Consider the following 14,717-nt stretch of genomic DNA (forward strand, 5'->3'; position numbering starts at 1 on the left):
CGATAATAAATTAGCCCTTGTAGCTTGATACCTCGGCGCAGCATATCCTTCCAATTCTTCCTAATTAAAAATAAACATTTTCCTCGTCTCATACTTCTCCTGGCGGCCATTTTATAAAATTAAGTCATTTATCTTTACTTTTATGCCATTCTTTCGGAATATATAACACGCGAGAGCATCCGTACTCGCGTCATTTTAAATCGAAACCAATCTTTAGGCACCTAATATACATTAAGCAACAATTTCATCTTTTCATACTTATACTTTTATATGCGGGCAAACAAAAATACCCAGGAAAAAAAGTTTTATAAACTTGTATAGAATTCTATAAAAATTGCATTAACTTGTATAGAGTTCTATAAAAATTGCATTCAATTTTATAGAATTTCATCAAAATTGAAATAGCTTTTTATAAAGGTGTATCAAATATGATACAATTGTATGCAGTTTTATACATTCCTATACATTTTCATAAAAAGAAAAATAATTGCTTTGATAAAATTGCATAAAATTTTATAGAATTTCATCAATATTGAATTAGCTTTTTATAAAGGTGTATCAAATGCATATAATTGTATACAGTTTTATACATTCACATAGATTTTTTTTGATAAAAAGAAGAGTAATTGCTTTGATAAAATTGTATAAAATTTTTTTCAGTAGAATGGATAATTTGCATTAATTGTATAAACGTTTATAAAATTGTTTAAAACTGTGTACATTTGTATAGAATTTGATTCAGCTGTATAAAATTTGATAAAATTGATCAAATATGGTGTTGGTTTTTAATTTTTTTTTTTTATCAAAATTTATGCAATTTTATCAAATAGACAATATTTTATACATTTTTATACAAGTTTATCAAAAATGATACAATTGTATCAAATGAAATGGTATAGTTAGTACTCTTAGATAAAGTACTGCATCATTCTCTATAATTGATTTTATTGATCTCTTCTAATTATTCCACTCAAAGTGTCATGTGTAGTGAAGTGACGAGCGTGGGACTTAATTTTTGATAAAAAGTGGATGCTTTGGAAGCCCACAATCCACAAAATGTTTGAATCAATGTTAAAATTTTTCTTCATAACAACCACACATAAAATTTTATAAAAAATACCCAATTATTTTTTATACAAAATTTGTCTCTATCAAACTGTATACAACTGCATACAACTGCATAAAATTTTATACAGTTGTATACAGTTTGATAGAGACAAATTTTGTATAGAAAATAAGTGGGTATTTTTTATAAAATTCTATAAAACTTTTTTTCCCGGGTACTACCATTGCAATACGCTCACGAATGCAACTATTTCGCCAACCATAATACATACTCATTTTACGTACATAAATTCTCAATCGAGATGCATCAAGGTTCAACCAGTTTTCACCGTAGTACACCGCATCCACCCAATAACTAACGTCTTAAAAATTCTATTCTATCTCTTCCATTTAATTCAAACAGGAAAACCGGACCCACCAGACTATCGTACACGATTCGGAAAAACAACTTTTTTTCTTCAATGAACTAAACGTTAACTACGTATTAAAAATTAACGCTGTAGTGGGGGAAAATATCGACTATAGAGTATAGGCTCTTCTACCAGTAACTTTTTCTTAATTTAAATAATTTCAAATATTTTTCATTCAAAAGCACGAAAATATTTTAAAACTAAATTAGCATTAAAAAAAAGAAGGCTAAATTGATAAAGTTTTCCTTTTCAAAACAAGAAATACTTACAGGGTGTCCCAATTTATTTTTTACATTCGTGAAATATCAAGTAAGTCTAATAAAAAACTATAAAAGTTTTAGAACATGTTCATTGTTCATGAGTACAAAACTATTCTACGTACTAACTCATGCTAACTTCACTAGCAGGGCGCTAAACGTTTGCGCTGATGGTGTCCAAAAACCAGGGCACCCGTTGGCGCTACATATTATGGTGGATCGCAAAAAAAAAAGTATAGGAAGACCTCCATTTCGAGTTTGGAGTCACTCAGAGATTGCCATCGCTTATTTTTGGGTAAATTCGTGTTTTGAAAATCAAGCCAACACATGGAAAGGTATCATTTATGAAACTGGGGAAATATTTTGGAACGCAATGGTGCCAATTATTTGGTTGTTGTTACCAATTTCGAAAAATCGAGAAAAACAGTTAAAAACTTACCAATTTTTTTCATTTCTTTGAAATTGGCAATAATGACAAAAAATTACACCCCTGCGTTCCATAATATTTCCCTAGTTTCAGAAACTATATCTTTTCACGTTTTGGCTCGACTGTTACGAAATATTTTGTGAAGAAAAAAGTTTTAAAACATGAATTTTTTATGTACTTAAAAAATAAGCGATTTGCAAACTTTCAAACGCTCAGTAGAACCTAAAAAAGTCGACACAGAATTTCAAATACTATCTATCGGGACTGGGCTATTTTCCCTAAAACTTGTTGGTAGGGGTTACTTTTTCGCAGTTGCAAAATCGCCATCAATCGATTCGGTAGCACAAAGGTAGGACAGAAGTCAATTTTCAGGTTTCTTTTATTAATCTTCATCACTAAAAATAAACATTTGAATTTTCAAAAAAATTTACCAAAAATTGAAAAATGAAATTCAAATTCTGAAAATTGGCTTCATGATGACTTTCTGAAAGACCTTTCTTTTTATTCATTTCGCCTAAAAATTTCTCTATCATTTGAAGTACCTCACACATAAAATGTCTACGAAAAGTCACAATACCTACTGACAATTTATTGCATGTAATCATCTACATGATAATTTTAATAAATAGACCAATACTTTGCGAGTGCATGCAAAATCGAACTGCTTTTCACCATGGAATAATGTAGAATAAACGCAAAATGGGAAGCTACGAAGTTTCCTCAATGCTAAGCAGAAATGTATCTACTTGGTAGAACTTAACCGCTCTATTTTATTTATTTTTTATTTTTTGACAAAAAAATTCACAAAATGATCTTATTCTTATTTTTCTTACTCTTTATCAAAATTCTACATCCCTTTAAATTCTTCTGTTCTAGACAGCTTCTCAGTCTAGTTTTCCAATAGAAGTGTTTTCAAAACGACTACTCAACTATAAAAAAACATCGCAAATTTGGGTCGTTATATTCTAACAAAATATACTGATAAAAATCGACAGTACATTTTTATCACATGATTCGCATTTCCTTGTGATACCGGTTCATAAAAACCAGAATAAGTTACGATTGATAATATGAAAACATCTCATTTCAACTTCCAGTAGAAAGGAATTTAAATCGGAGGATAAGATACAGCACATGTTATGTAATGCCTCCATGATAAGTACCATATTTATAGCGAAATAAAAATGCAAGGAATGTTTCAATTTTGAATAAATTTCATGCATGGTCTTTTTACGGGGGTCTCTCTAAATCGATAGGTTTTTCCTTTCACTTTAGGTAATTTTAATACAATAATTGTACATTATCGTCATGATTCGAAGAATGCATTAGCAACAAAATCATGGCAGAATATCCATCAACTGCCAAAAATTTGATTTTTTGCAGTATGCATGTATTAGCTTCACGCAAAAAAAATAAAATAAAATAAAATAACGGATGATCAGAAATAATTGGCGTTGTCAAATTTACAAGCGGATATCCTAACGGAAAATCCAAAAAGGACGGTAATTTTATCTATACAGTAGCATGATTTGGACTTGAAATCAGTCATTTTGAAAGCACATAATAAGACCACGAAGTGTCAGTGTATGTTAATAAATCACCAGCATACATTTCACCCTTTTCTACTTCTACACCACCTTGCAAACAGATGAGCAACTTGAATAGACCCCATTACATTATATAAAATGTAGTAGGTGTACAAGTAAATACATCACGAAGTATAACATTTCTTTTCACAGCATCAGTGATTTTCAAACTAAACCATAATTACGAGCTTCTCGCGCCATTTCTGCCAATTAATTCGTCTTAAATCAAAACCCACTAGTTGTCAACCCCTGAAAACAATCGTCTGCGCTGATTCGCTCTCGTAATAAAACCTTATTGTAGTCCGAGTAATTTAATTCTTTCGCTACGGATTAATTTCTTTACACTCTATTATATACAGCACAGAATACCCGTACGAATTGTATTTCATCGTATGGTTCACATTCAACAAGTAACAAGGCAATTATAAAGTACCTAAGTATATTTCCCATATCACCATGAAATACATAATAGAAATTTTTCACCACCGAAAACGGACGAAAAAAACCAGTATCATTTTAGCTCGACGACGACAGCGTCGCTCAAAAGCGGAAAAAAGCACCGAGTGCAATGCAAATAGAAAATTCTCAACGAGTTCTAAATTTCAAAAGGCTACAAAATCATTCGTCGTCGTTACCAAAGTATTTACTTTTCTTATTGACTTCAACACATACGTGACGACGGATACAATTACATAGCCAGCTTAGTATACCAATCTACAGTGCCTTAGTCGATCGAGTTTTTCAATTTTTAGTTTCGGATAAGAATAAGTTACCGTCGAATCGATCTACAAATTCCATTTTCAGCCAACTCGTAAAACCTTTTCAATGAGCATCGACGATTGAATTCGTATACCATAAAATCGACTCTAAAAATTGAAAATTCATTTCTAAACATCGTTCGTAGGCAATGACGATTGACGAATAATAAATTGACTATCAATATACGAATAAATGCACATACATGTACGTACGTGTACATATAACGTATGATGATATTAGCTACACTAGTCGAACAGATAAATTCGACGATCATTTTATGAGCTGTGCTGTTGTGGTTTTTAAATAATGTAAATTGACAAAACACATTCTTTACGGTTAAAAATTGAAAAAATTGCAATACTCGTGTGAATACCAAAGACATTTTGCAATGTCAAACTGTCACTGCAAGTACATAGATATCAGGTTCTTTTCGTGTAAAAATACACCACATACTGTGTACAGTGTGTACCTAGTAGGAATGTAATGTATGTATATAGGTATGCACTTTACCACGACTATGTAAGTGTGTTTACTGTTCGTGTATCCCGACCTACTATCGTTTGGTCGAACAACTTCCATTACTTCAAAGCAAATTTGTACTCGACTAGATTGAAATTGATCTGAAGAGATCTCTCAAAATTTTTATTTGATTCTCATACTTCCTTTGTCTACGTCTGCGGTCTGCATAAAGTTAAATTAACTCGGTAGAATAGAAAAAAGCCTCGACTAAACCTCGACGCATGTTGAAATAGCAAAATAATTTCATTGTAAACGAAAAAAAAAACCACTCACGATGTACGAGTAATCTGAGTACGGATAGTACATATGAAGGTGTTGCAGGCTAATCTCTTCATAAGAGCCGAATTTTTTTCGAAGAAAATCTCTCATCTTCGAAATTTTAAACAACTTCTATGAAACATTAAAGAACTACAATTTTGGATCTTTGTCACATTCAGTACTCTCAAAAATCTGAAAATAATAAACAACGCTTCACAAGATCGAAAAAATAATCGGCGTCACTCAATGCCACTTTACTTGAAAATTATTTTTCGACTTTTTTTGAAGGTGTTGAGATCTCACTCTAAAAATTATTTTGTTGAGAACAATGATAAGGGAGGCCATTGCAACTTTCAAATTCAGTTTTCATCGTGAACGTTCAATTCGGAGTTTTTCAAATTTTAAATGTTGGTTTCGAATCTGTTTTTCTTTTAAACCTCATCAAAAGATTTCCTTCTTTAATCAACCTTTGAGGTCTGCGACTTCAAAGTTCGATAATATTGCAAGAAATCGCATTCGTATAAGAATGACACACCCCCTATGGCCTCTACTCTCCAGGATTAAAAATTGAAGGAAATTACAAAATATTGCTTCATTTTTAGTTCGTGTCAGTTCGGTACTTCTTCTTAACAGTACAGTTTTCAACACTTTTCACAGTAAAAATTCAGATATCTGCTGGATTTTTGACAAAATATTTCCATTCCCTCTTTCCTACAATTTTGCAAAAAATTTTAGTAAAATGGCCGAATTTTTCAAAAATTTAAAACATTTTTCCCAATGAGACGGAAGGAAAGAGGCAATCACAAATCAAAACTTCTTCTCAAATATATTCTCAAACTAAGTATAACCTACTGCAATAGGCATTTTTTCATTTAAAAAAATCCGGTAAAAAATTATTTTCACCGGCAACGGGCGAAGAAACTCCTCATAATGTAGTTTCTTACAAAATGAAAATCCAAATATAGTGCCATACGCCATACCGCATTTCTTTTTCATTTTATAAACGTATAACCGGCCATAATTACGCGAATTTATTCGTTTTATGCGCCATAAAAGATTTTACGACTAGAGCATTTCTCTGATAATACGTCATTTTGGATCTTACTCCTCCGAGGCAGCAGTACATATTGCACCGTGGCAAAACTCCTCTTACTGTTTGCGAATTTCTCAGCACGCCTCCTTCTACCAAAATGACCTTTACCGATAATGTATCGCGGAGACGAAAACAATGAAACCATCATCGTCGATGCTATACGAAATTCTTCCATTGTCTGTCAGACCAAAGAACAACACCTAATGGCGGAGAGAGGAAGAAATGAAAACACAGTATACAGGATGTTCTATTTTATTTAGATGAATCGACCAACCAGTCAAAAGAAGAGCTTTTCAAAATGAAAAACACGTTGCGTGTTTTGAATTCGAGAGGGGAGGGGATACAATTTTTTTCAAACAACTTTGCAAAACATTTGACAGATATTGACGAAAAAATGATCCATTTTCAAAACCAAGAGAGGAGTCACGCTTCTTTAAAATTCCAATCAACAAAAAGTCGGAACGTTTCTTCAAAAGCTCTCTTCAATTTGAAGATACGAGTACAAGTACATCACATGCGTGCACACAAGTCAGTTTCAGCAAGTGCTAACATACTCGGCCAGTGTGTATGTAGGTATAGCTGCGCCAAACTGTGACATCCTGTATATGATGTGAGATCCACATTCGGCTCCTCAAACACAACCAATGCCCACGCATCCAGTATAACTGAACCACGTTGAAGTCAAACGAGTAAAATAACGTGCACTAGCCAGTCACATCAGCACAACCGACATCGTCGATCTTTGAAAAACATTATCGGCGCGCGATCGCAATCGCATAATAAAGAAGCTTACGGACAATGACCTCGACCGCTAACATCACTCAGTGAACTACACACACACTTACGTTCTTCAAGAAGCAACACTACATGCAACAAGTTACACATAAACGCAACCATGAAATATGTTACGGAAGTTGAGAATTTAAATTCTTCACCATTCCGTACGTTCTTGTGCGTAGTATGCTGGTGCTTTCAATCGCACACTCTTACTCTTCGTTCGTTCATTTATTTCATTCACAAAAGTAGGTAAATATACGAAAAAAATATAAAAAAAACCTCGAGTACTAGGCTGAGTTGACTTTTCCCTCTTGATCGAAATAAAAAAATACTTTCGGAAAGGTCTATACGATCATAATACACCTTTTATTCGAACGAAATTATAATCGCACTCTGAGAGTTATAAGAGTAGGTATATCATACCTTCTGTAGGATTCGTGAAGTGTATTCTAAACACCTACCTACTCATACAATACTGTTGAAAAAACTTATAAAATTTCAATTTTATGCATCGTTATATCAGTGGGCGAAAAGGTGCGAATATTTTCACATCGCTGGAATAATTGCCAAATACCTATATAAAACGAAAAACACTGGCGTAGGTTACACCCCAGCACCAGATAAGAATACACCAAGTTTTATGAAAATTTTCATTTTAAAAGTTCAATATACTCATTTGTATGTATCTGTTCTGTATGTTGAATTCTGAAGATACTATTACTAGAATCTAGCGAGTCGTTCTTTCTATTTCATTCATAATAAAATTGAGATAGTTCGAAAGAAGAGGCAAAATATGCTCCTTTTTTTCAAATTACACAGCACGAAATTCTTTTCATTGGAAAATTCCATCTCTTATCTTAAAAACTAAGCCATTTTATAACATTTTAAAAATATATTTCAATTTTATTTTTTTGTTCGAACAGGGGATTCGAAAAATATCACTGACGCAGACGACTCCACCATCGTTTTCAAAACCTTTTTCTCCGATCTCGTCCCCTACATAATTTTTTGGGCGGCTAAAAAAGAGAAACGTACAAATATACAGGGCACAAGGCATTCACTGAACTTGAAAACTAAACTTCGTTTACTTTGTTCTCATGGGTATTGGGTATCACTTATCATACAATTCAGAAATTTTCTCAGAAAATTTGATATTCAATCTCCACTCTTCGCATCAAGCAGGTACACAGAATTTAAAATACCTATACATCTTCTGTAAATAATAAAAAAAATAATATTTAAAAATTGCAAATCGCTTATTTTTGGGTGAATTCGAATTTTGAAAATTTTTTCTGAAACTAGGGAAATATTTTGAAACGCAATGATGCCAATTTTTTGGTAATCATTGCTAATTTCAAACAACCGAAAAATTTGATGTTTTTGGCTGTTTTTCTGGATTTTTTTGAAATTTGCAACAATGAACATGAAATTGGCAAACATTGAATGATATCATTTTGAAACTGAGGGAATATTTTGAAACACAGTGGTATCCATTTTTCAATCACTCCTGTCAATTTCCAAAACTTGAAAAAAATTTACAAGCTTTCAGCTATTTTTCTCGTCTTTTGAAATCAGGCAATAACGACCAAAATATTGGTAACCATCTCTGTATTCCAAAGTAATGATACCCATTTCCAACAAAAAAGAAAGAAAAAGGATCAACAGTTCAAATAGATATTATGTATGTCCTTCACGAGTAATCAGGCACAAAAAACACCTATCCATTTTGAAACACCCTATCCTTATCTTTTTCGAATGTTGCGAAATTTCTCCATTGAGTCACCGGTTCAGCTCGGCCATTTAAATTTGGCGATGACGGATTGCTTCCGGTAACTTCCTGAAATTACAACTTTGACTTGTTAACATAGCGGTTGTTCGTTGCATCATCATTAAACCGGCGAATACAGTGTTGGAGAGTTTGGCGAGCTGAAGGAAGAAACAACAGTATCTGAAAAGAGCCAACGAAAAGAAGAAGACAAAAAATTAATTCAATTCGTTTTTCGAATGAATGTTAATTTATCGTCTGACCTAAATCGGTGAAACGTTGTAGGTGGTGGCGTAACTGGCAGATGATTTGCATTTGTTATAGAATCGCGATTTCCTCGCGAATTACCGCTAATTTACCAGCCAAGATCGGTATGACTCGCTGGTGACAGATATACGGATGAATGAGTCGCGAGACTTGTGCTATTGATGAAGAAAAATTTCATGTTTATGGATAGGCACATTCTTCAGATAATAAGCTTTACCACCTCCCTCAGTATCAATTTTTGTTATAAATTCAAAGTTAAACTACATGAAAAATGCGTATACTTGACAACCTCCCTCTTCCAATGAGATATCAGACAACCCGACCAATGCACAAAAAATTCTCCAAAATAAATTTTTTCAAACTCGAAAAATTTCTCAATTTTTTTAAATTGGAAAAAATGTCCAAAAAATTGGCACCACTGCATTCCAAAATATTCCCGTATTTTAGAAATGAAATCTTTTGATGATGTGGCATGATCAACGCGTAATATTCGAGAAAAAAATATATTTTCAAAATTAATAATTACCTAAAAACGAGCCATTTGCGCATTTTCAAGTGCTTAGTAGAACCCTAAAAATGGATTTGCGTCTTGGATTTTGACGACAATTCGCATAGGTCGACGCAGAATCTCAATAGGTATTATATTTTGGAACCGAACATTTTTCCAAAACAAGTTGGGTAGAGGCTAGAGCGAAAAACCCGCAATCTATTCAAAAATGTCACCCTTTTTGCGGGCTCATATTTCCTCTCCAGGGACACATTTGAAGCAAAAATTGTTTCTGATTGTGAGCGATCTTCAACTCGAAATGAAGGTCTCTTATATAAGTACATACTTATATGTACTTATTATGATGCAAGTATTAATAAAAAATGTTTCAATAAATCAAAATCAACTAATGCGAGATTCTCGACCAATAATTCACACGAGTAAAATGACTTACTTATTCTCACTTTCTTACATAAGTACTATAATTAGTACTTGGAATGAAAATTCGTACTCACCTGAAACAAATAAAAATACAATAATACATTAGTGGATGTTGATTATATGTACATCTCATTATGTATTCAACTTATAGTAACAATTCTGCCTATATTTGAGTTACTAGAAACAGGCGCCCAACAAGAAAAGAAAAATCTAAAAAAAAATCTTGGCTGAATGATTTATTTTCTCCATTCTACCGCTGGAAATTCAAGCCTAACTCAATTCATTCGTAGATACTTTCACATTTTTACAACTTCGAGTATTTCTAGTTCCATTTTCAAGATAAAGTTGAGCTTGAGTTAATGTGTCAACTTGAATAACGAAAAACGCTCATTCGTCTTACAAAAAATTTCAAAGTATTCGATTCAATTTTCAAAAAGGTTTCCAAACTTCAAATTTTCAACTTTTCAAATAGAGAAATTACAATTTTTAACGAGTCGAGACAAAATGAATGACTATCCAGTATTCAGTACCTGATGATAGAGTTTAGTGTGGCGTGCTTGAGAGAAAAAAAAGTCGCGCCATTCGAAATATCCCCATTCACCATGTGAATTAAAAGAATAATATTGGCGACCAATTTTCAGACAACGATAACGGTAGGTTAGAGTAACCGATGGCGATCGGTATTCCAGATTTACTTCGAAACATCCCACACTGTAAAGACCTTGACTCGTATTTTTGGATATTTTTCTATAAAACGTATTTTGTGTCCGTTGAAAAAGAAAACGCCGCGGGGAGTTGAATTTTTAGTTTTTCTATGAGTCTGGAGCTATACAGTGTAATAGCTTATGAAGTGAAATTGTTGGAAAATTAAAATCCGCTTGACTGAATCGCGTTAAAAGCTAAAACGTGTGCGTTCGTTAGTATAATAATTTGCTTTCATTGTTCGACGCGTATATCGAAGAAAAATTAGCCTTTTTATGGCTCAGCTGGGGTACTCGAGTTTATATTCAGGGCTGATCTAACGCAGTAATGGAAATGGACGTCGTGCCGTGTGTCTGTCGCGGTCAGCCAATGCAGACCTTTTTCTGATTTATCATCAGGGGTGATAATATTTTCAATTTGTGTATAAATTTTATTCGATTTTCAAATCGCCACCCGCAACATTACAAATATATCTCGTATCTTGACTGAATTAACTCTCGAAATATGTCGCGACGAGTTTTTTCTCTATGTCTGTTCAGTTCCCAAAGGGAGACAATAGAAATACAAATGCTATCGGTAATTTTTTCATCAAGTTGGTAGGTATGTACCTACAACGAAAACTGACAAAATGAAACTTCTTTCGAATCTCAGCAGAAATTTTTTTCTACGATTCTGAAAGGAAAAAAACACACCCAATTACGTTCGCGAATTGTACGCCATTTACTGACACTCCTCTTTATCAGCCAATTTATTGCGAGCGTAATTTACGAGCGTATAAACGGTTAATAATCGATTTGTCAACATTTGTACGCTGCCAAAGTTTCCAACACACTTTGAACCGTTCAACTTTCCAAAGCGTACCTAACTACGAGTACCTAATAGGTAAAGCTAAAGAGTATATCGATGACTATTTCGCTGTTTTGCGTATACTCTAGCCAACAATTTGGCGCAATTCAGACTCTATACCTAATAATATATCGGGCTCGTGTGTGAAAATTTGGGTGCACGGGAGGATAATGAATTAACGGACGGAAACTTTGTTTTGTACAAAGTTTTAATTTGCGGTGGTAATTTTACTACGCCAACTATTACGAGTACCAGCAACAAAACGTTAACTTCTACTTCCGTGCCGTATGACAAGAAGTTTGCTTCGGTTCATTTATAGTTTATGCTTTTTACTATTACTCGCGTCGCGGAATAATTGTAACTCACCAAAGTATATGTTTATACCCTTCATTTTTTATGGTTTTTTCTATACTTTGACTTCGAAGGTCGTTCATTTTTTTCGGTTCATCTTCTAATAATTTTCGTAAATTTGCGAGCAAATTAGCATTTCATTTTGCATATTTCGCGGTCAAGTTGCAGGGTTTCGTATATTTACATAAAACAATTAATTAAGAATACCCAGTAACAAATTATTTTATAAGCGAATTAAAAAAGAGAATAGAACTTGAGAAAGGGAATGCAAAAATGAAATTTGCTCGTCCAAAACACTTGCAAAGAGACAAAAATACTAAAACTATCTACAGTTACAAAAGAAGAAAATAATTTTATAAATTTTCAATACTGAAAAGAGAAATTCAGAATTTTCTCGCACATGAAAATCAAAATTTTCCAAGAAATCATCCCTAACTTCTCTATAGAAAAGTACGAAATGGATAAAGCACATATCAATTTTATAGCGCGGAAAATTAACTTTAAAAATGACGTAAAATCGTCAAAAGGTGCTAAAATTGATATAACTTGTACATCATAACCCCTTGAATACGAAACCTTCTCGACGTTTGAAAAATGCGATAAAATTAAAAGCATTTTTTCGCAGTAAAACCCCATTCGAAATAAATATAGAAAATACACAAAATTCTAGCTCTTTGTGGCAATATACAAGTACGAATATGTGGCATTTCACGCAAGGTTTACTTCTGCGTTTTTTTTAACGCGACAGAGGTATTTTGAAAATGAAATTTCCACCGAGTCAATAGATGTGGATTTTACGATAGTGTTTCAGATTGTGTAAATCTCCAAGTATTTTTTTGGTTGTTTTTTTTTCTTGCGACAAATAAATATTTATGATGTTACGTATTTTATCGAATGAGTTTTTCTTTCAGCGTATGACATACTGATATAGCTTGTACTACTACGAGTACCTCGACACACCGGTTAAATTGAACATAATTGATCGGTAAAAACTGCGAAACAGAAAGCGAACAGAAATGGTGTAGAAAAAGCGTCTGAACGAATCAAGTTGACGTAATTTTCCTTCTTCGGACCTTTCTGCTGCCACATTTTTTTCAACAAATGAAACTGTTCGCTGGTAGAGAATTTTTGGGAATAAAAAACGATTGTAGCAGAACTTTTATCGTTATTAAAGTTTGTAAATTAGATTTTAATCTTTGGCGGGGCAAATGTTTATGAATGTTCAGTTTTAAAAGATTTTTTTATGCGAGACTTTCGATAAAAGTCGCGACTGAAATAAAAATGTAATTACGATTCGTTTAAAATTGTTTATTCTAACGTAGTTTCAGAAGGTTTTTCTAGTCAAAAAATCAAATTACCGACGATTTTTATAAAACATAATTACGTTCAAAACGCATTTGAACCCGGAGACCGGAGTTATAATTTTTGTGTAACTTTTAAATCCACAATCCAATTGTTCACTCTTACCCGTACTTGTATATGCCTTTATATTTTAAATATCGTATTGAAAAAAAATCTTCGAATCTGAGTAAAATTTCTAATTAGATTCTATCTTCTTTATTTTCAAGTCGAACGTGTCGTCGTTCAAAAGCTCAAACATACTTTATTCCATTTGTATTAAAATATTGCGCCCCCACCCCCTCCCGGGTTGTTACGAAGAAATTTTTTCGAATCTTAGCTTTTGATTCCAAATTCTCGCGAAATTAATATGTAGGGTATATCGTATTCGTGATTTTTTTTCGTCGTTTCGATCGCGTCTTCTAAATCATCGAAGTGGAACGATATTCAAAACTTTAACAAATCCAAAGATTGAAGTTGGAAAGTTTTTCGATTTTTCCAAGTCGAATGTCGCCTTTGAGAAAAACGAGCTAACGTAAGCTCTACATACAGGCAGCAGGTATTTTGTTTTCAACGTGCGTTATATTCGAATTAAGCGTACACGTGCACTCGATGCAGATGTGCCTGTATAGCTGTACGAATAATGTTCGTATAGTATTACAGGATACAATATGCGCGTCTGATGGCAATGGCGGCGGATTTTAAAACATATTTTTTCTAGTGAAAATTTCGCACGTTAATGCGTGTACGTTTAGGTAAACTGAATATACTTACCATGCAGTAACCATACGCTGGAATATACCTTGTATACGAACTATGTACTAATAAAGGAGGAAAAATATCGTTTAAGTGTTTTCGACATGTTGAAAAAGATTATGCCGGTGAATTATGTGATTCGTCGATGTGTCTTGTGGGAACAATTTATGTAAATTATGAGCATATAAGAAAATCTACGATGGATTTGATTTTTCTCCAACTTCGTGAGTTACAGGGTAACCGAAAAATTACGTTGCTCAGATACTCACTCACAGAACATGAGATAAACAAGATAAAATAACTAGATGTCGATTCCTTTCTCAAATCTAGTTTTCTTACATGGAGTAAATAATTCGTAGTCGGAATCAAATGAAGAGAGATGAAGAGAGATGTAATGAAATAATGAAATTGTACCAAAAAAACATTGCTATTAAGGTGGCCCTTATTTCAAAAATTCGTATTTCATCGCTTCAAATAGCTGGATCGGTTCATATTCTCAAAAAAAAATGAGATCCTGAAAACTTCTGCTCAAAAAGTAGATTTTAAACAGTGCCCCAAAGCCCCCATTTTTCTTATGGGAATTGGCAACTGACAAAGGAAAACATGGTGAAAA

At 33.2% G+C, this 14,717-nt stretch overlaps 1 protein-coding gene across 1 annotated transcript in view; it reads right to left on the reverse strand.

Moving 5' to 3' along the window:
* The window catches only part of scrib (scribble), a 105,511-nt gene that overhangs the window by 43,349 nt on the left and 47,445 nt on the right, over positions 1–14,717 (reverse strand). The window lies entirely within an intron of this gene.

The sequence above is a fragment of the Planococcus citri genome, chromosome 3 (assembly GCF_950023065.1).
Source record: "Planococcus citri chromosome 3, ihPlaCitr1.1, whole genome shotgun sequence".
Lineage (NCBI taxonomy): Eukaryota > Metazoa > Arthropoda > Insecta > Hemiptera > Pseudococcidae > Planococcus > Planococcus citri.